The 24,127-nt window shown below is 41.0% G+C and overlaps 1 protein-coding gene across 4 annotated transcripts in view; it reads left to right on the plus strand.

Moving 5' to 3' along the window:
- capn15 (calpain 15) overlaps positions 1-24,127 on the plus strand; it is a 282,315-nt gene that overhangs the window by 211,410 nt on the left and 46,778 nt on the right. The window lies entirely within an intron of this gene.

Genomic DNA, 24,127 nt, shown 5'->3' on the forward strand with positions numbered 1-24,127 from the left:
ACCTTAACTACCAACTGAACCTGCATATTAACTTCAGAGAATCCTGAACTAGGATATCTAAGTCCCTTTGAGCTTCAGCTTTCTGAAAATAGAAAATAGTCTATGTCTCTATTCTTCCAATCAAAATGTATAGAACATAGAACAATACAGCGTAGAACAGACCCTTCAACCCTCAATGTTGCGCCAACCTGTGGAATTTTCTCAGCTTGTCCCCCTACACTATCCCAAAATCATCCATGGGTTCATCTAAGGATTGTTTAAATCTCCCTAATGTGGCTGAGTTGACTACCTTAGCAGGTAGGGCATTCCACACCCTTGCCACTTTCTGTGTAAAGAACTTGCCTCTGACATCAGTCTTAAATCTATCACCCCTCAATTTCTCGTTATGCCCTCTCGTACAATCTGACGTCATCATCCTAGGAAAAAGTCTTTCTCTGTCTAGTAAAAAGTGAGGTCTGCAGATGCTGGAGATCAGAGCTGAAATTAAAGCACAGCAGGTCAGGCAGCATCCAAGGAACAGGAAATTCGACGTTTCGGGCCAGAGCCCTTCATCATCTTTAACCAGCAACACATTTTCAGCTCTTTCTCTGTCTACCCTATCTAATCCTCTGATCATCTTGTATGTCTCTATCAAATCCCCCCAGTCGTCTTCTTTCTAATGAGAAAAGACCCAAATCTCTCAGCCTTTCCTCATAAGACCTTCCCTTCAGACCAGGCAACATCCTGGTAAATCTCCTCTGCATCTTTTCCAATGCTTCCACATCCTTTTTGTAATGGGGCGACCAGAACTGTACGCAATATTCCAAGTGTGGCCACACCAGCGTTTTGCATAGTTGTAGCATGATATTGCGGTTCTGGAACTCCATCCTTCTACCAATGAAACCTAACACACCGTATGCCTTCTTAACAGCACTATCCACCTGGGTGGCAACTTTCAGGGATCTATGCACATCGACTCCAAGATCCCTCTGCACATTCACACGGCCAAGAATCTTTCCATTGACCAAGTACACTGCCATCCTGTTAATCTTCCCAAAGTGCATCACCTCTCACTTAGCTGCATTGAACTCCATTTGCCACCTCTCAGCCCAATTCTGCAGTTTATCTAAATCCCCCTGCAAGCTGTAACATTCTCCCAAACTGTCCACTACTCCACCGATTTTAGTGTCGTCTGCAAATTTACTAATTCATCCACCTATGCCTACGTCTAAGTAATTTACAAAAATGACAAACAGCAGTGGTCCCCGACTCCAGACTGAATATTTTCCATCAACCACCACTCGCTGCCTTCTTCCAGAAAGCCAGTTTCTAATCCAAACTGCTAAATCACCCTCAATTCCTTGGCTCTGCATTTTCTCCATCAGCCTGCCATGTGGAACCTTATCAAAGGCTTTACTGAAGTCCAAGTATACCACGTCAACTGCCATACCCTCATCTACATGCTTGGTCACCTTCTCAAAAAACTCAGTGAGGTTTGTGAGACACAACCTGCCCTTGACGAAACCACGTTGACTATCTGAAATCAATTTGTTGCTTGCTAGATGATTATAAATCTTATCTCTTATATTCCTTTCCAAAACCTTTTCTACACTAGAAGTAACCCCACACTTTCCCACATTGTATTCCATCTGCTGCCATTTTGCCTACACTAGCCAGGTCAAGTACTTCTTCAGCCTCCCCACTTCCTTAACATTACCCATTCCTCCATCTATCCTTTTATCATCTGCAAACTTAGCAACAGTGCCCTTAGTTCCTTTGTCCGGGTCATTAATGTATAATGTGAATAGGTGTGACCCCAGCAGGACCCCACTAGTCATTGGCTGCCATCTTGGAAAAATCTTCTTTATCCTCTACTTTTTGCAGTCAGCCAATCCTCTATCCTTGCCCATAATACCATGGGCTCTTATCGTATTTCATAGCCTTCTCTATAGCACCTTGTCAGAGGCCTTCTGGAAATCCAAATAAATCCTATCCACTCTCTCTCCTTTGTCTAAGCTGCTCATTACCTCCTCAAAGACCTCTAACAGATTTATCAGACATGACTTCCCTTTAACAAAGCCATGGAGATTCCGTTCTATTTTGCCATGCACTTCTCAGTAGTCTGCAATCTCGTCCTTGCTACTGGACTCTAAAGTTTTACCAACAGCTGAGGTCAGGCTAATCGACCTATGGTTTCCTGTCTACCTCCCCCTGTCCTTCAACAGAAGTGTTACATTAGCTTTAAGTTTTGTCCTTTTATTTTTGTAACCTTTAGTCTTATCTGTTAATTTGCTGTTCGATCTATATTCTCTGTCTCTTCCTGTCATTGTTTCTTTATCATTTCTCAGTTTAATTCCTGTGTTGCCATTTCCCGACTCTTTTTGATTCACCACAGTGTTCCAAATTTGGGCTCTTACCCCTACTATTTAGTTTAAAACCCACTCAACTATTCTAAATATAATAGTTGGTAAGAACACTGGTCTCAGTATAGTTTAGATGTAGACAGTCCCAATAGTACTGCTTTCCCCAGTATTGGTTACAGTGCCCCATTTCTCCCACTCCAGTCTTTCAGCCACACTTTTATCTCTCCAACCTTGTTTACTGTGTGTCAGTTTGTACATGGTTTATACATGGGGCAGCACGGTGGCTCAGTGGTTAGCAGGTTTGATTCCAGCCTTGGGTGACTGTCTGCGTGGAGTTTGCACATTCTCCCTGTGTCTGCGTGGGTTTCCTCTGGGTGCTCCAGTTTCCTCCCACAGTCCAAAGGTATACAGGTTAGGTGAATTGGCCATGCTAAATTGCTCGTAGTGTTAGGTGCATTAGTCAGAGGGAAATTGGTCTGGGTGGGTTACTCTCCGGAGGGTCGGTGTGGACTTGTTGGGCCGAAGGGCCTGTTTCCACACTGTAGGGAATCTGATCTAATCTAAAACAGTAATCCTGGGATTATTACCATTTGAGGTTCTGTTTAATTTGATTCCTAGCTCTTCTTACTGGCTGAAACTCTTTCCATTTTAATGATGCCTACATGTCTGACGATAACTGGATCCTCCCCTTCCAACTACATGTTTTTCTCTAGCACAGAGCAGATATTCTGAACGCTGGCACTGGACAGACAACATGGCTGTCCTAATTCATGATCTTTGCTGCAGAGAACAGTGTCAGTCCCCTGACCATGCTTTTTCCTATTACCACTACAGCCCTTTTGGCTCCCCTTACCTGAATTGCTTCTTGTACCACTGTGCTATGGTCATCTCAATCATTCATCCCACAAACTCCACCCTCCAAATAAGCTGAGAGAACTTCAGACCTATTGGCAGTTGCAGAAACTAACATTCCTGTCCTGTGACTCCCTTACCTACCTCACTTGCAGTCACACCCTCCTGTCCCTCATCACTGACCATATCATAATACCCTTTCCTAAGAGTTTTGACTGCCTCCTAGAATAAGGAATCCAGATAATTTTCTCACTGCCTGGTGCATTGTAGTGTCTGTGGTTCAGCCTCTAGCTCATAAACACTATGCCAAAGCTGCTTGGCTTTCAAACACTTACCACATATACTCTTGTTCTCGATCCTAATCATACCTATGAACTCCCATCTACTGCAGGTTTGATCCACCGACTGTACTGACATTCTTAATGAGTTTTAATTAATGAATTAGTTGAATTATTAACTACTTTATGTTGCATTTAATGTATTATGTTAACTTTAATTCCGCTATGTATATTGTTAAAATTTGAAACACGATACCCTTTAACCTATAAGCAAGTACTCATTAAACAGCTAGCTCCTTTCCCTGTCTCAGTCTGCCTGAGTCCCTGTCCCTCTTCCCAGACTGCTTCAGTGTGATGCTGAGGACAGGACACTCTTCCCCATTCCCCCATAAGTTTTTATGAGGTGACGTAGTCATGTTGTAATCTTGCCTTCTGAATATCTATTTGCATGTGGGGATTTTGAACTCTGTGCAAAATTAGAAGAATTCATAACTATCCTCAGTAATTATCAACGCTGTTAAATTCAAAGTCACAACACACACAAAGCATTATTTTTCAAAATACCACAGCATTTAAATTAGTGCAAGACAACATATCTAAGTTAACAAAGGTTTTCCGAACGTAATTGGCACGTTCTGCACAAAAGTGATCATCATAAACATAGCATCTGCAGATTGGTGAGATCACAGCGAATGTATTTCCATTATGTATCCACAAAGCTATAAATCAGTAGTCACTAAACGTTTCTTTACTGTATCTCAGAATACCTCTGAATTTTAGATTTAAATTTAACAATTGATGCAGCGTTTATTACAGTATCATCCGCTACAATTTTCATCAAAGGATGGCTTCTTAGCAGCCAGAAAAATGCCACATTCAAATGCAACTCCTTCATCACTTCAATGATTTCAGGCTGTCCTGGCTCCTAGTGAGCAGAATGTTCATTTGTTAACAGATTTGAAACCATTCTGTCTTCGTTGTAGCCTCCCTCTTACTTCCAACCCTACTTGAAGTCTCCCCTCCTTCCCACTCCTCTTCTGCTGCTCCTTTTCTCTCTCAGATATCTTATGGCCTCCACAGATCAGCCAGGATTCACTCATATATTTGAGCATTAGCCACCATTCCTGAGATTTCTGAAGGAATACATTAGAACTGTAAATACATTTATGTATCTATTTGCATTTAAAATATACTGGAAAATCCTAAGGTAGTGAAAAGTAGAAATACAAACCTTTTTTGTTAGGTCCTTCTCTTAGTGTGAGAAAGACTCACAAAAATGACTGACTTTTTTTAACCAATATGGTTATTTTCTTTAAAACAATCAATTGTGATTTGTTGGTGTTTTGTATGAAAAGTAATGTGTGAATTCATACAATTGCATCTCCAAAGTATTAATATGATAGGTAGTGTTGGTTATTAAAGGCCTTGGAGAACAGACAATAAAGAATACATTTACACATTGGTAATAACATTGGGCTGCTTGATGGCCCTTTTCAAATCCCCAGTAGGAACTTAAGTGAAACAGCAAGATAATTGCTCCCAAGTTTTGAATGAGTAATGCAATGTCGTTCAGAGCTCTGGGATTCAATTCTGTTCATTTTAATTTGGATTTATACAAACATGATCTATTATGTGATATATTGAGCATTTTTAGGTTTGACTGTTTTAGATCATACATGCATACCCTTTACATATTTATCATGATTCATTTTACATGTGTACAAGTTCTTCCGAAAGCACAGAGACTTATTAAAACAGATAGTTGTTCAGTCTTTAGAGACCCGATTTACTGCTGTATTGGAATGCATGAATTATGTACGTTGTACCCTTTTAAAGTAGATGACCTTGGCCCAATTCATTATTGTTTATTCAAATGCTGAAAGGGAAGCAATTCTGTAAAATGAAGTTGGACTTGCCAGGCTAAATACATGCTGGATAAGCAAAGCTCTTTTCTGCAGGTTTTAATCAACTTCACAACCATTTGGAAAGTAGTTACTGTATCCAAGATAGGTTAACACAAGCTCAGTACTATTGTCATCTCTTGAGGCAAAAGATTGAGGGTTCAAGTCCTGCTCGAAGGACATGAGCACTGATTCTAGGTTAACATTGAGTGCAGTGCTGAGGGAGTGCAGCATTAACAGAGGTGCAGTCTTAATGATGTAAAACTAATCTCAGTACTATTTTTGAAAAAGAGTAGAGGTTTTTCACTGGTGCCCTGTCCAGTATTTACTCCTCCCTAAGTACCATTCAATTATATGGTTACCCCACTGGTGTATGTAGGAGTTTGTTGTGCAGAAATTGACTGCTGCATTTTTAAATATTGTAATGATGACTGTACCTCAAAATATTTATTTGGCTGCATGCCAAGAACATGGAAGAGGTTATGTACATACAAACCTTTTTCCAACAGCACTACTCAGTACTTGATCTGACTTTTTTGCCTCGATGGAAGAGAATCTGAACTGTCTGATGACATGATGAGCAGGGAATGTGAATCAGTAAGCTATAAGAATTAGAAGACCTGAGGTTCATTTCCATATCTTTGCTGAATTAACTGATTATGGCAGTAGGCTCTGCTATGCAGTTTTTCTGGTTTATTCTTCCAATGCGAATCAAGTGATTTTTTTTGGTGGACTTCACATACATGGGGAGGAGATAATAGTGCACTTGGGCATAAATTGATGGAACACTGGAGACAATGTTGGGCTCTAATATGAGGTGTCACAGTCCCCACCTTGTCCTTACCCAGCTAAAAAATCAGCTGAATGGAGAAACCTGTCCACAATTACAGTGCTTGCCCCACAGTAATTTAACATTCATCATTTCAAATGAGATGGATTGGCCGAATGACGACCTTCAATGCTGTCATGATTCTCGGGCTTCCATGTCATGCTTGGAGGAGATTTGCCTTGGAAAGCTATTGGCTGAAGTGCCAGCTGGGACTGGTGGTTGTTATTGCACTGCAGATAAATTCTGCGGAAAGGTTTTAGAGAGGAGGTTGAGAGAGAACAAGGTTCAAGAGGAAGAATCTCCACATCTCCTCTGCAAATTCTCCTCCCCACTCCCATCTCAACACCAGCCTGTGCACCTAACACTGTCCAATGTCCTTCCTGGCGTGGGTCTCCTCTCAACATAGGTGAAATACTGGTGGTGAGGGCAATGAGACCCCTGAGTGACTGGTGGATGGGAAAGGCAAGGTGTTGCCTGCCAGTAACCAACCCCCCAGTCTTCCTGCATGAGTAGGGGACAGAAAAGTCAACTGCTCATTTTTTGTATGGAACCCTGCCTTCAAACCTGCCAGCGGAGGAGCATTTTCTTAAAACAACAGAGGTCATCTGATATTTAACGATGAATCATAGAATCCTGACAATGTGGAAGCAAGCCATTCAGTCCATTGAGTCCACACTGACCTTCTTACCAGCATCCCATTCAAGCCCACCTCCATATCCTATCCCTGTAACCCCCATGGCTAATTCACGTAGCCTGCACATCCCTGGACACTATGGGCAATTTAGCATAGCCAATCCACCTAACCTGTACAGCTTTGGGCCGAGGTGGGAACCAGAGAAACTGCGCAGACACTGGGAGAATTGCAAACTCCACGCAGACAGTCACCTGAAACTGGAATCAAACTTAGGTCTCTGGCACTGAGGCAGCAGTGCTAACCACTGAGCCACCATACTGCCCAGGAGGGAAACAGGAAGTATCATGGAGCAAGCAAAGAAAGACATGTTTAGGAAGAGTCAAGCTTTTTGTTAAGTGTTTCAGTTAAATCTTCAGTGCTGTCCACTGAACAGGGAATTGCTCAGGAATAAACTGCAAAGCTTTAATTTCTCACTGTAAATGTCATCAGACTTAATGATTCAGAATACTCTGATCCTCAATCCCAGTATCTGTTTAAGAACACAAAATTTAATCAACTACTTTTAAATAAATCACTCTTAATATTAACTGTCACATTCTTTTAAAATAAAAACATACATACACTGTATCTCTTCTCTTGAGAGATTTCACAGCAAATATTCCAAAGTTCAAAAAAAATGAATAAACTCCTGGGCTTTTGCTCTTGCTCATATAACTTCCACATTAAAATCATTTGAATCTTGAGACTTCCACACCACTTTGTGTAACCATTCTCAATTATTCTTGATCCTAACCAGTATTTACTCACTGTTATAAACTGATATGTCTGCCTAATTAATAATGTCTTCTCATGTCATCTCTTAAATACAGTGTCAGGGGAGATATAATTGTTGAACACCTTGTGAGAAAGGTAGAATGAGAATAGATTTGGAAATAATTGTCCTGTCCCTAATGTCATTTCATGAGCAGGGTTGTGATGTCAGCCATAATAAATGAAAGTTTAAAAGTGGTAGCTGGGATGTCAGTCAAGCAGACTGACTTTGTCCTGGATGTGTCAAACTTCTTGAGTGTTTTTGGAGCTGCATTTATCCATTCAATTGGAGAGTATTCATCACATAACTGGATTTGAGCCTTGTAGATGATGGACAGGTTTTGTGGAGTTAGGAGGTGAGTAATTCACTACAGATTTCCCAGCCTCTGACCTCTTCTAACCACACTATTTATATGCTGGTCCAGTTCAATTTCTGATTAACGTTAAGACATAGAACTCCTTTGATTCAGGATTCAGACAATAGTTTGGTTATTTCCTGTTGGATGTGAGGATTGTCTGGCACTTCTGTGATACAAATGTTCCTTACACATCTTTTAATTTCAGTGTTTTAGTTATTCCAGCTCCCTCCATTCAAAGGTGAAGTTCTTGATTTTCTCCAATTTTGCATCCAATGTGAGGAACCAGTATTTTTTCTGCCCTGGCATTGGATCAGAATCTCTTATTCCACTTGAATAATTAGAAATCGAATGATAAAATTAATCTTTTGTTTGGTGAACTTTTTCATTCTTAATTTAGTTTTTCTCCATCAGGAAACAAAATATACCCACAGGTTTCTTCTGGTTTTTTAAAACAATCGAGGAGAAAGTGAGGACTGCAGATGCTGGAGATCAGAGCCGAAAATGTGTTGCTGGAAAAGCGCAGCAGGTCAGGCAGCATCCAAGGAGCAGGAGAGTTGACATTTCGGGTATAAGCCCTTCTTTCCTCATTCCAGCAATACATTTTCAGCTTTTTAAAACCATGGCCAGTGATAAAAGGTGATCAGCCAATTGTTCAGTGTTAATGATTACTGGCGGTAAACCAAATATCCAAAGTAAATTCTGACAGCTCTGTATACAAGTGCCTTTGCAAAGGAAGTCTGGAGAAAGATGTGGTGGTTCTTGTCAAGGTTCACATCAAGCAGCTCCATGACGCAGGATTCCATGCTCTGCAGTCTGTTCCCCAGAACGCACACCGAGACAAATATCGACTGTGCCTAGAGAACCATTAAGTTGTTGAAAGATGCTCCTTGGTCTGCCTGAAATTTGTTAGTATTCCAGAGCAAGGAGTTGATCTGAACCAAGTGTTGCACAATGGCACATTCCAAGGTCCAGACTGATATGATTTTTGTGATTGCAATAAGGTCAGCCAAATGAACATCATAGAATGTGAGATCCCTGTTTTGGGTTGTTAAATAGGAGTGTCACAGGTTCTGTTCATTTGGAGAGCTGGATCAGTGTCAAGGACTCTCCACATGTAACTAAAGGGTGACCTGGTGATGAGATACTGGCTTTTGTCAAGTTGGTTCGGTGGGACGAGGAAATTCGCTCACAACAGTCACCTTTGAGTTGGGGTAAGCATTTCTGGCATTATGCCATTATTCAGAAAGCTTGGCTTGTTTGATCCTGCTGTCAAAGACTGGGCTCAATATGTAGAAAGAATGTTTTTTTTCTGGGCAAATGATATTGGGGTAGATGAAAAGAAACTAGTAATTCTGCGGACAGCTTGTGGACTCGCGGTTTTGTCCGTTATTAGAAGCCTAACTTTCCCTAAGGCACCAGATGCTAAAACCTTTCAAGAGTTGACTGATTTAGTTAAGGAATATTACAACCCCAAGCTGCCTCTAATTTACTCAGCAGTTTGAGAATCAGGAATCCATATCAGGGATTTTTGACTAGGTTAAGATGACTGACAGAGGAATGTCACTTTGGTTTAACCCTTCATGAAATACTGAGAGACTATTTGGGACATGGGATTAATGATGTAAATATGCAAAAGCACCTCTAACCTGAAGCCCAACTGGACTTTGAACAGACACTACAATGATAACTGGCTTTATCATTGGAAAATGCGGCAAGTGGAGCATACGAATTGCAGCATATTGCAATAGAAGTGGACACCAACGCCAGTCCAACTGAGCTTAGGGAACACCACTTGAGTGAAGGCAATTGCATAGCCTCACTCAAGACATATCCTGATCAGAGGTCAGGTCAGCCCACAGCAAAACCCTAAAACAAAATACTGTAGTTGCTACCAGTATGCAGATTTAAGACAACAAAAGAGTCCCACTAGATCTAAATTGCGTAAGAGAACTCATAGGCCAGTATCCAGAAGAGTGCACACCCTGGAAAGTCCGCCTACATCTGGTTTGGAACAGTTAAATTGCTTGGCAACATCCAAATCAGAACCAATCAAAACAAATGTCTAGTTAAATGGTCAGCTGGTTCTAATGGAGGTCAATACTGGCACAGGTGGTTCAGTGATCGCAGAACCAGTCTTTAACAAAATTGTCTCTGTACTGCCATCCTTAAGTTTGCACAAGATCTTCGCTAGACTGAGAGCCTATACTGGGGAACCTTAACAGATGAAGGGTATAACTTCAGTTCTGACTGCTTATGAAAAGCAATTGGTAGTAAAGGCTTGGGTCTAAGCTTGATGGGGTGAAATTAGTTGCAAAAGATTTACCTAGATTGGCTCAACATTTTCGCTGAGAAAATGAATGCCTGAGTGAAGTCCTAATTAAATATCCAGAAGCTTTTCAGGAAGGCCTAAAGACTATCAAAGGAGCCAAGGCCATCTCTTATATTGACCAGGATACAATTCCACTATAGACCGGTGGTGGGCAAGTTGTTGGAGGGAATCCCAAGGGGCAGGATTTACACGTATTTGGAAAGGCAAGGACTGATTTGAGATCGTCAACATGGCTTTGTGTGTGGGAAATCATGTCCCATGAACTTGATGGAGTTTTTTGAAGATGTAACAAAAAGGATTGATGACGGCAGAGAGGTAGAAGTGATCTATATGGACTTCAGTAAGTCATTCAACAAGGTTCCCCATGGTAGACTGGTGAGCAAGGTTAGATCTCACAGAATACGTGGAGAACTAGCCATTTAGATACAGAACTGGCTCGAAGGTAGAAGAGGTGATGAAGGGTTGTTTTTCAGACTGAAGGCCTGTGACCAGTGGTGTGTTGCAAGGATCGGTGCTGGGTCCACTACTTTTCATCATTTATATAATGATTTGGATGTGAACATAGGAGATCTAGTTAGTAAGTTTGCAGATCACACCAAAATTGGAGGTGTAGTGGACAGTGAAGAGTGTTACCTCAGATTACAGCAGGATCTTGACCAAATGGGCCAAGAAGTGACAGATGGAGTTTAATTTAGATAAATGCAAGGTGTTGCATTTTGGGAAAGTAAATCTTAGCAGGACTTATACACTTAATGGTAAGGTCTAGGGAGTTTTGCTGAATAAAGAGACCTTGGAGTACAAGTTCATAGCTCCTTGAAAGTGGAGTCGCAGGTAGATAGGATACTGAAGAAGGGGTTCGGTACGCTTTCCTTTATCGGTTAGAGTATTGAGTATAGGAGTTGGGAGGTCATGTTGTGGCTGTATAGGACATTGGTTAGGCCAGTTTGGGAGAATTGTGTGCAGTTCTGGTCTCCTTCCTATCAGAAGGATGTTGTGAAACTTGGAAGGGTTCAGAAAAGATTTACAAGGATGTTGCCAGATTTGGAGGATTTGAGCTATAGGGAGACATGAAATAGTCTGAGACTGTTTTCCCTGAAGTGTTGGAAGCTGAGGGGTGACCTTATACAGATTTACAAAATTATCAAGGGCATGTATAGGGTAAATAGGCAAAGTCTTTTCCCTGGGGTGGGGGAGTCCAGAACTAAAGAGCACAGGTTTAGGGTGAGAGGGGAAAGATATAAAAGGGACCTAAGGGGTAACTTTTTCACACAGAGGGTGGTGTGTGTATGGAATGAGCTGTCAGTGGAAGTGATGGAGGCTGGTACAGTTGCAACATTTAAAAGGCATCTAGATGGGTGTATGAATAGGAAGGGTTTGGAGGGATATGGACAGGGTGCTGGCAGGTGGGACTAGGTTAGGTTAGGATATCTAGTCGGCATGGACGAGTTGGACTGAAGGGCCTGTTTCCATGCTGTACATCTATATGACTCTATGAATCTATTCTGCAAGGCCTGCCTAGTGCCATTTGCCTTGTGGGCTAAAATAGAGGCAGAAAACAGAAGGCTGGAAAGTGAAGAAATCCTCAAACCAGTCCAGTTTGTGGATTGCACATACCGATTGTAAAGCCCAATGGGTCAGTTTGCCTTTATGCTGATTTTAAACAAACAGTAAAATGTTTTTCACAGCATGGCTTAATACCCAATCACCCAGACAGAGGATTTAGATACAAAACTGGCAAGGGGGGGCTGCCCATCATGAAACTGGCATGGGCCATATATAATTGCAACTGGAGTTAGATTAGGATTCCCAGAAATATACTACAGTTAATACCTATACCAATTTGTACCAATACACAAGACTGTCATTTAGGGTATCGTCAGCCTGTGCAATATTTCAGCAAACAATGAAGAGCATTTTACAAGGTCTACCCCAGGTCACTATGTAGGTGACGTGCTAATAATAGGGAAGACTAATAAGGATCACTTAGAGAACTTGGACATAATCCTAACACATTTCTCCCAGGCAGGCATACTCCTTTGAAAGGGAAAAAAAAGAAAGGCACCCCAAGTGAGTTGACAAGACCGGAAGATAAGATGAGGGCAATCAAGGGTGCCCTGGCTCCCACATCAGTTCTGGGGCTTAGGTCTTTACTTGGGATGGTGAACTATTACAGAAAGTTCGTACATAACCTGGCCTCCATTCTTGGCACCTTTGCATCAACTGTTTGGAAGTGGTCACACAGCCAAGCCATGACCTTCAGGGAAGTGAAGAAACTTATTCCCTAAGGTGTTGGCACACTATGATCCCACGTGAAATCTGGTATTAACATGTGATGCCTCCCCATATGGCACTGGACTAGTACTAGCTCATAGGTGGCCCGATGGAAAGCAATACTTAATACCATGTGCACCAGGACTTTGGCTAATGCATAATATCCCCAGGTAGCGAAGAATGGTTTGGCAGTCATATTGGGAGTGAGGAGGCTCCAACAATGCCTTCATGAATGCAGATTTGTAATACTAACAGACCACAAAACCATGCTAGGTCTACTTAAAGAGGACAGGGCAGTGCCACCCATAGCTTCAGGCCAAATTCCATGGTAGGCACTAATCCTAAATGTGTATAATTATAAGTTATAACACCATCCAGGAGGTCAAATAGCAAATGCAGATGCATTGAGCTGCTTCCTGCTGTCAGATACACCAGCAGTGATACCCGTGGGGTGGCATCAGGAACATCACACAGCCAAGCCATGACCTTCAGGATACAACATGACCATACAAGATCCTGCTCAGCAAGAGGGACAGTTTACTTCAGGGGACAGAGTTTAGTGCAGGAACCATGGAAATAGCCTTGCATGGGTAAGAGGCATAGTTGACACAAGGTCACGTCCAATGACTTATAAAGTTCGAGTAGGTGTAACAGTCCTGAACCAGCATGTGGACCATATGGAAACTGCAACTTCACAAATGGTGTGGGAGCAAACGTGCCTGGCTCCTTGACTGTCTTTCCAACTGTTCCAGAACCTCTGGGTTTTCCCTCTTCCTCAAGCATCCTGAGATGGATTTGCAATCTCCATGCCTTTGCCACCTGAAGAGGAGAGTTGGGGGAACCTGACACAGTGTTAAAATGCCCCAGGAGGAGCTACAAATAAAAGAACTGTCAAGTGCCCTCGGACTTGGGAGGAGCAGGGATGTAGTGATTGAAACGATGTCAGCCAGGTGAATGCCATAGAATATGGATTATGTGAATGCACTGTTAATCTGGTCCAATCTGGGAACCCTGGCTGACTGATAAGAACAGGACTGTCAGAGGTTCTGTTCCCTCTGAGAACTAAATCAGTGTTAAGGACCCTCCATCTGTAAATAAAGGGTAACTTGGTGACAGGATACCTCCCAAGTGGAACTATTTCAGTGCTGAGGGATGCTGTAGAGCTAGCAGCAGTTGCAGCCAAGTTGCAGTGGGGAAAGACTCCCTGCAAGCTCTTTCTGCCAATGTTAATGGGTGTCCCTTCGGTTACCAGACCCTCCCAATGCCCCCAATGTCTGTAAACATAGTCTTGTATAAATGCATTGGGTTTTATCACAGACACGGTTTCATCATCAGCTGCACTGTACTTGTTGAATAAAGAGAGAAAAGGAATATACCATGGACAAGATATGTATCCAGTTTGGCTTTCATTAACCTGCTGAGGATCTTTTTAAACATTAGGCCATGAACAGCCAGGTAACGAAGACATCGCTCAGCTTTTCATACTTGCAGTCTAGTGGGAGTATTTGCTATTGACATTCTCAAGCTAATATACTAAGGGCAATTTGTCATTCAAATGAAATGTGATTTTGAGTAATCTGGTGAAAACAGAAAATACTTTCGCCCTCTCCCTCTCTGCCTACCCCTTGCTCACTTTAGGGCTTTGCACATATTTTGAGCATTTAGAAACTGTGTTGATTTAATGACAGCGGTTAATGGGTAAAAATTGCTACAGGTGATTTGGTAATGGGAAAAGCCGTTCAGTTGTGTGTGATAGAATTTCTGGATATACAGGTTATTTATTGGGGATACTGGGGTTCTTGTGGCACAGTGGTAGAGTCCCTACCTCTGATATATTCTGTTGAGCATTTACAAGCTTAGCTGAAGGGAGTACTCAGATCATCTTGAGTGGCACCTGAGGTTAAATTGGAATCATTCTGACCTTATATGAACAGGAGCGCAGTTAATTGCAACGTCTAGTTTAATTCCATAAGATTACATTACATGCATAGGGATTACTCTGTTCTTTTGTTTCATGTCAATCCTCTGCAAGGTCACTCCAGCTGGCCCTGACAACTGCTACTCCCCACCCTTTCTCTGTAGCCCTACAAATCTTTCTCTTCAGATAATTATCCAATTCCCTTTGGAAAGTCAGACTTAAACCAGCCTGTGGCACATTCTCAGCCAGTGCTGCATTCCAAATCTTCACCATTTGCTGTATAAATAAGTGTTTTCTCATTTTGCCTTTGGCCTTTTAGAAAATCCATTAACTTTAAATTGATGTCTGCTAGATATTCGTCCTGCACCATTGGGAATAATTCCTTCCTAACCACTCTGTCTAGACCCCTCGTATTTTTGGGCATTTCTATCAAATCTTCTCTCAAACCTCTCTTTAAGAAAACAGTCTCAGCCCAAACTAAACCATCCATCTGAAGTCCCTAATCTTTGAAACAATCCTCTTAAATATCTTGCTGCACTTTTTCTAATGTTTTTACATCTTTCCTAAAAGGTACTGCCCAGAATTGGACATAATATTCCAGTCGAGGCTAAATCAGTATGTTATAGAGGTTCAACATTACTTGTTTTTCTGCGATATGTCTGTATTGATTGTAAGACCTGGTCGTTTGCCACGTCAAGTCTGCTCTGCCATTTAATTAGATCATTGCTGATCTAATAATCCTCAATGCCATTTGCCTTTTCACCATCATTATTGATTTCCTTTGTGATGAAGAACTCCACAGATTCACAAACCTCTAAGGGAAGAAATTCCTCTTCATTCTGTCTTAAATGGGTGACTCCTTATTCTGAGATTATGCTCTCTGGTCCTAGACTCAAGCTTTCAGCATCTACCCTGTCAAGCTCCATAAGAATTCTATATGCTTCAATAAGGTCACCTTTCATTCTTCTACACTACAATGCAACGCCAGCACAGGCCTAACCTGTTCAACCTCTCCTCATAAGAAAATCCCTCCATACGTGGCATTGAGTGAACCTCATCTGGACTGCCTCCAGGGTGGCATGGTGGCTCAGTGGTTAGCATTAGTGCCTCACAGCGCCAAGGACCCAGGTTTGATTCCAGCCTTGGGTGACTATCTGTGTGGAGTTTGCACATTCTCCCTGTGTCTGCGTGGGTTTCCTCCGGGTGCTCCTGTTTCCTCCCACAGTCCAACGATGTGCGGGTCAGGTGAATTGGTCATGCTAAATTGCCCATAGCATTAGGTGCATTAGTCAGAGGGAAATGAATCTGGGTGGGTTACTGTTCAGAGGGTCAGTGTGTACTGGTTGGGCCAAAGGGCGTGTTTCCACACTGTAGCGAATCTAATCTAATCTAATAAGGGAGCTAAAGCTGTTCACAACATCCTAGATATGATCTGACTAGTTCATTCATTCATTTGTCACTGGCTAGGCCAGCATTTACTGCCCAACCCTAATTGCCCAAAGGGCAGTTATGAGTCACCCACATTGCTGTGGGTCTGATGTCACATGTAGGCCAGACTGGGTAAGGATGGCAGTTTCCTTCCCTGAAGGACATTTGTGAACCAGATGGGTTTTTCCAATAATCGACAATGGGTTCATGGTCATCATTAGACTCTTCATTCTTGACTTCTTTTGTTGAATTCAAATTCCAACATTTGCCACAACAGGACAATCTGCATTTCCAGGACATAAACTAAGTCTCTGGAGTAACAGGTTAGCAATAATACCACTAGGCCATCGCCTCCCCATTTAGCAAGAATACCCTATTGTTACACTCCATTTCTTTTGAAATAAAGTCTAACATTCAATTTACCTTCCCTATTACCTCCTGAATCTGTCTGCTAGCTTTGTGCATTTTTGCACAGGGACCCCCAAGTTCCTCTATTCTGCAGCTGTCTGCCATCTTTCTCCGTTTAAATAACATTCAGCTCCTCTATTCTTCCTGTCAAAATGCACAACCTCACATTTTCTCACATTATTTTCTATCTTTGCTCAATCAATAAATTTGCTTGTATCCTCATGTCATCCTTATTACTTGCCTTCCTACCTGGCAATGGTTTGATCACTTCTGTTATCCAAGTGATTAATACATATCTTGTGAATAATTGTGATATCAGCACTGATCGCTGTGATACTGGACTAGCTGCTGGTTGCTATTCCCAAAATGTCCCCTTATTCTAACTCTCTATTTTCTATTAGTTAGCCAATCCTCTACCCACAACACCGTAGGCTCTCATCTTGTTCAGTCATCTTGTATGCAGTACCTTGTTGAATGCCATTTAGAAATCCAATTAGATTATATCTACTGGTTCATTTTATCTTGTTACCTCCTGAAAGGATTATAATAAATTTGTCAGGCATGACTTCCCCCTCATGAAGCATCACCCGACTCTGCTTGCTTCTACTGTGTATTTCCATTATGCTTTGCTATTATATTCTTTGTGACAGACTTTTAACAATTTCTCAATGGTAGGCTAATTTAACTGATCCCTAGTAATTGATTTTTTGTCTCCTTTCCTTTTTGAATAAATGTATTACATTGGCAGTTTACCAATCCTCTTGGACTTTAACAGAATCGAAGACTCCTTGGAAAGGAAAATCGACAATTTCTACCAATTTCCTTTAAATCCCCGGGATTCAACTCATCAAGCCCAGGTCTTTATCCCCATAAGTTTCCTAGTAATACTTCTCTAGTGATAGTTATTTATTTACTTCCACTCCCCCATTATCCCTTGATTATGTAGTATTTTTGGAATACTGTTAAAATCTCCACCCATGAAAACTGATTCAATGTATTTATTCATCCCTTCTGCCATTTCCTGCTTCCCTTTTACTCTTTCCTAAGCCTTGTGCTGTGAAGGTCCTATATTCGCATTGGTCTCTTTCCTCCTTTTTATAAGTTTGTGCTATCTGTTTTAGTATTACTTACTAGTTTACCCTCAAAATTTATTTTCTCCCTTTTCATGGTTTTGTTATAGTGTCATAGAATCACAGAGATGTACAGCATGGAAACAGACCCTTCGTTCCAACCCGTCCGTGCCGGCCAGCTATCCCACCCCAATCTAGTCCCACCTGCCAGCATGCGGCCCATATCCCTCCAAACCCTTCCTATTCATATACCCATCCAGATGCCTTTTAAATGTTGCAATAGTACCAGCTTCCACCATTTCCTCTGGCAGTTCTTTTAAACTTTCTCAATCATCTGGTTTACCACTAATCTTTGCCATATAGTTATGTTTAATCATTCAGTTTGAAACAGTCCTTAAATTCCTTGTTTAACCATGTCAATTTATCCTTTCATAGAATCCTGCTTCACTGGATATATCTTTGTTGTGAATCATTAACTATTTTCTTAAATGCTTTATCAGTTCATCAACTGTCTTTCCTGCTAAACCCCTTTCCCCTCCACTCCAGCGAACTTTACCGTCGTTCCTTTGTAATTACCCTCATTTAAATTTCCAACCTAAGTTTCTTACACTCAAATTGAATGCTAAATTCTATTATGTTATGGCCACTTTTCCTTAGCATCCTCTGATATTGTTGTTAAGCCTACTTCACTGCACCTTAGCAGATCCAAAATAGCCTGACTCTGGTAGGTTCAAGGAAACTATCTGGAATAAATTCTGTGAATTCATCCTTGTTACCGCTGCCAATTTAATTTTCCAATTTGAATGAAGATTAAAATGCCCATGAGTAATATACTGCCTTTTTTAAACGTGCCCATATTATCTCCTGATGTATTCTGTGATCTACCCTATAACTATTGTTAGGGGACCTGTAGATTCTAACCAGTGTCTTCCTTTTTTATTTCTAAACTTCACCTGTGCGTTCTACGTCTTCCAATCAAAGATCGTTGCTGGCTGTTACACTTATTCCATATCAAAATCAGAAAGCTACTCCACCAACTTTTCATTCCTGCCTGTCCTTTTGAAAAGTCACATGTTCCAGAATACTTAGTGCCTAAATCTGATCTCCTTTTAACCATGACTTCTCACATTCGCCTTTCTTCATTTTTGTTCTTTCAAATGCTACATGCAATTAAATAAAAGACCATTAGTTTTTCTTTATCATTTTCTCTTTTAATGGTATTTGTTGTTTGTACCCTCTGTCCCCTCCTCTCCCATCTGGGTATCAGTCCATAAATAGCTGCTCTGCAATACTGCCATCTTTTTGCTTTATTAGCCTGCTAATCCAGCCCCCTCACCTCAATTTACTTTTAAACCTTGCTATAGCCTTAGCTTCTCAATTCACCAGGAATGCAGCAGAAAGTCCCTTCTAGACTGATTAATGCTGGGGTGACATGACTAGTAGGGAAAATATTAATATCCATTCTAAAAAATTTAAAAGCAGAGCACTTGGAAAACTGTGAGGGGATTGATCAGTCATCATGATTTACAAAAAGGAAATTGTGCTTAACAACACTATCAGAATTTTCAAGGATGCAACTAGGAGATTTGATAAAGGAAAGTCGGTGAATGTAGTTGACTTGGACTTTCAAAGTCTCTTGAGAAGGTCCCACATTAAAGATTAGCACATGAAATTCAAGCACATGGGTTTGGGGAGAAAGCTGCTTGGGAGACAGGAAACAGCAGAAATAAATGGATTTTTTTCCAAGAGGTAATCATTGACGAATGGAGTACTGCTGGGATCAATGCTTGGGTTCCAACTATTCACAATATACATTAATGATTTAGATGAGGGAACTGAATATATCACCAAGTTTTCAGATGATACAAAGCTAGGTGGGAGGGTGAACTAAGGTGGAAGCAGAGATGACTCAGTATGATTTGAACAAGTTGGGTGAATCAGCAATTGCCTGGCAGATGAAGTATAATGTGGATAAATAAGAAGTTATCCACTTATTAGCAAAAGTGGATACTGAGGTGCAATGAGACCTGGGTGTCCTTGTACACAGTTGCTAAAAGTAAGTATGCAGGTGCACCAGGCAGTAAAAAGGGAAATGGTATTTTGACCTTCATCAAGCAAGGATTCAAGTAGGGAGCAGGGATCTCTTGCTGCAGTTGTATACAGCCTTAGTGAGACCATATCTGGAGTCTCATTTGCAGCTTTGGTCTCCTTGAGGAAGGATGTTCTGACTACGGAGGGAGTGCTACAAAGGTTTATCAGACTGATTCCAGGGATGGTAGGACTGATGTATGAGGAGAGATTGGACCATTTCCTGATGAAGGGCACCGGCCTGAAATGTCTATTTTCCTGCTCCTCAGGTGCTGCCTCACTTGCTGTTGCTTTTCCAGCAACACACATTCAACACGAGAGACTGGACCAGTCAGGAATATGTTCTCTGGAGTTTAGAAGAATGAGGGGGGAATCTCCTAGAAACCTATAAAATTCTAACAGAGCTAGACAGAGTAAATGTAGGAAGAATGATCCTGGGAGTCCAGAATCAGAGGTCACAGTCTAAGGGTATGCCATTTGGTGCTGAATAAGGAGAAATGTTTTCACCCAAAGTGTAGTGAGCCTGTGGAATTCTCTGTCACAGAAAGTAGTTGAGGCCAAAACATTGAATATTTTCAAGAAGGTGGTAGATATAGTTCTGAGGGCTAAAGGGATGAAAGGGTATAGTTTGAAAATGGGAACAAGGTGTGTGTTGGATGATTAGGCATGACCATGCAAAATAGCAGAGCAGGCTTGAAGGGGTGAATGGCCTATTCCTGCTCCTAATTTCTGTGTTTTTATAGAAACCACATTATTGACATCCTGACCTTTGGTCTTGATTGTTCTGCTGGCTCTTCTGGATTTAACTACTCCCTTTTTTTGTAATAAGTCATTCTTATTCAGCCTGGAATGTGTCTCAGTATAATAACAGACACATTTGTTCTCCCACTAATACAGTCCATTTGATGATTGACGGGCTCTGCCATTTTGCACATGTCAGTAGCTTGCTTGAAAGAGTTTCTCCTCTGCTTGCAGATGTGCTGTCATGACATGGTTCCTTAGGCCGAAAACAATTCTAACTTTCTGTTGTCTGAAATCACAGGATTCAGCTAATGTATCACTGCAATGATATTGTGGACAATATTGTCCCTGTCCTCCTTAGTTTCAATGTTGAATACAAACTTGTCATACACAACATTAATATGGGGTTCAAACTGCCTTCAGAACGTCAAAATCTCTGAAGTCTGGCTTTTCAGCTTGTCAATACAGCTTGTGGCACTCTTTCCCCAGAACTGATAGGGTTACTCCTTTTATATCCTAATGTTTTTCCATTTGTTAGTTTTTGTCACTGATTCCAATGCCATCTCATAACCTTTTAATTTCCACAGTAGCAGAGATGGAAAATGTACACCTACTTCGGCCCAGAACTCAAAGTTGGGAATTGCTTCTTTTTAAACTTCCTTGCTGTCTCTTTCACTAGCTTTTGGTTCTGAAAATCCATACATCTTCAGCTGCACCATTCCTGACTCCATGTTTTAATTTGTATTTAATAACCATCACAGTCTGCACGTAAAGGTACTGACAGGAGAGATAGAGGTCATATGACAATGGCAAGCAGGCCAGTACAAAGAAGCCAGGTACACATGTGATATGAAAGATCCCATGCACTCTTTCTCCTACGCAATATTTACCTCACAAGCCATACCATTAAAACATGTTAAACTGTGATTTATCTCATTGTTTGTGATACTTTGCTGTGCTTCCATGACAAAGCAACAGCATAAGCACTTCAGGAGAAATTAATTTATTACAAACATGCTTTGTGATATGAAATGTGCTACATAAATGTTAGCTCTTTCCTTGTATACATCAACAAAAAACAATCTTTTTAATTATATTCTTTCATGGGTTGATGAAGTTACACTTAAACAATTTTCCATTCGATCAGTTCTCCTCGTCAAGAAATGCCTTTGTTTTGTTTGCTTATACTCTAGCCATTTTCTGAGAACAAAGCTTGCCTGCATTGCCCATTCTCATTGCCCTGAGAGTATGATTACGATGTCTACAGCTTCTCAGAAACAATGTTTCACATATATTCTGATACATTATATAACTACTCTTGGTTTGTATTGCAGTATTATGCTAGCTTTTGTAAAATTAGCTCACCCTGCTATCTAGGCATGGACAGAGAAGAGGAGTCCTTTGTAATTTCCTCTGTTACTTCTCCATTTAATTTGTCCTTTTATGCACATACTTCTTTCATTGTACAGTGCGTTAAATTTTTGTTAATATTAAATCTTTTGCAATCTTGAACTTTACAGAACAACCTCTGTCAGTACTAACTACAAACTTGACAGTTCTATAGCTAGTTACAGAATCATGGTCATTGATGTAAACAAGCCACAGAGAAACAACAACAACTTGTATTCATATAGCACCTGAAAAAAATTCCAACACATTTCACAGGAGCATTATCAAACAAAATATTACATAGAGCCACATAATGTGGTATTTGGGAAGACAGCCAAAGTCTAGTCAAAACGTAGATTTAAGGAGCCTCTTAAAGAAGAGAAGCAGAGAGATTTGGGTTGGGAGGATGAGTTCAGAACGAGGAGTCAAGACAGCTGACAGTATGGCTTCCAACAGTCACAATTAAAATCAGGGATGTGCAAGAGGCCAAAATTGGAGGAGTACAGATACCCTGAAGAGTCATAGGGCTGAAAGGTTACAGAGATGGAAAAGAGTCAAGCTATGAGCAAGCACTAATCTATCCAATGTTGTCTTCCAAAAAAGTCGCAAAGAAGTGGCAGGTGGAATAATATGTGGAAAAGTGAGAGGTTACACATTATGTTTGGAAGAATAGAGTCCTAGACTATTTTTTAAAACTTTTAAAAGCATTCTGAAGCTTAAAAGCACTTGGGATTCCTATTTCAGGATTCTCTTAACGTTAGCATACAGGTTCAGTAAGCAGGAATGCAAATGCAATGTTGGCATTCATTTCACCCGATGAAGGAGCAGCGTTCCAAAAACTTGTGATTTCAAAGAAACCTGTTGCACTATAACCTGGTGTCGTGTGACTTCTGATGGCATTCATTTCAAGAGGGCTTGAAAAGAAGAGCAGAGATGTACTGCTGAAGCTGTATAAGGCTCTGGTCAGACTGCTTTTGAATATTGTGAGCTGTTTTGGGCCCTGCATCTAAGGATATGATGGCATTGAAGGACATTCCAAGGAGGCTTACAAGAATGATCCTGGGAGTGAAAGGCTTGTCATATGAGGAATGTTTGAGGACTCTGGGTCTGTACTCAATGGAATTTAGAAGGATGAGGGAGAATCTGATTGAAAAGTACAGAATACTGAAGGGCCTGGATAGAGTGGACATGAAGAAGATACTTATATTAATAGGAGAGACTAGGACCCGGGGGCACAGCCTCGGGGTGAAGGAACGACCCTTTAGAACTTTCTTAAGCAAGAGGGTGATGACTGTGTGGAACTATTATCGCAGAGCAGTGTAATTGCTAAGTCATTGAATGTTTTTAAGAAAGAGATAGATAGGTTCTTGATTAGTCAGGGGATCAAAGGATACAGGGAGAATGCAGAAGAATGAGATTGAGAAACCAATCAAACATAATTAAATGGCAGAGCAGACTGAATGGGCAGAATGGCCAAATTCTGCTCCAGCATCCTATGATCTTATATGAATTGAATCCCTTGGTGCTGGAATGATTTCCTCCAATCTTAGGTTTATTGGCACAAACAAGTTTCTACTATTGGAATGTAGTACCCATTACTCAGATACTGACCCAGCGATAAGTGTTAGCAGACAGTTTGACATCACAGTCAAGCATTACATTCTGGGGCCCTCCTCTCGAGGATGTACAAGGCTGAAGGGTGACCTGATAGCAGACTGAGGTGATAAAATGATTTGATACGTTAGTTGTAGAGAAAATGTTTCTACTTGATGAAATGTTGACAATTCTATACAACTTGTTTGGCTCCGCAACTAAATTGTCAAGCATGAGAAAGTAATAGGTCCCATAACTGCTCATGTTTTGCTTTGTAAACTGTGGATCAAGCCGAATATGCCCTCCCTTTAACAGTTATCACTTTTAACATTGTGATTTCTCTCTCAAGACAGATAAAACCCTCTTTTAGATTGGACTGGGCATTCCTCATCATAACTTGCTTTGTACTAGCTGTCAGGGCAGTAGCTTTTTAACAACTTAAGAGAAATTTGTCACCAATTATAGAGCACAGGAATTCTCGGTGTAATGTACTCTAAAGCATTGCGATATATTATAACACAAATTCCTTGACTGAGAATAGATTTTTTTTCAAATTAATGTAGTCAGTCTTTCACATTCTTGCCCTATTCAATAACTCAATTGGAATGGAAATTGAAGTAGTGGTAGCCTGGTTCTGAAGCTGGTCTTTTGGGAGTTTGATGTGTTTGAATCAGTGCTTTATGTGCTGGCATGCAACATTTTACAGAGTTTGGTTGGTTTTCTCGATCAGGTGAGCTAATTTATTGAAGTCAGATGTACAGTCAGAGCTCTAGAGGTGTTCATGTAATGAAGGATCCCATTATCAGGAAGAAAGGTTAATTTACTCTGATTTTGCAGGAAATAAAACCTTTTGAAATTGGCTGGGGAGGATTCGGTCCTCTCATTGT

The sequence above is a fragment of the Hemiscyllium ocellatum genome, chromosome 20, assembly GCF_020745735.1.
Source record: "Hemiscyllium ocellatum isolate sHemOce1 chromosome 20, sHemOce1.pat.X.cur, whole genome shotgun sequence".
Classification (NCBI taxonomy): Eukaryota; Metazoa; Chordata; class Chondrichthyes; order Orectolobiformes; family Hemiscylliidae; genus Hemiscyllium; species Hemiscyllium ocellatum.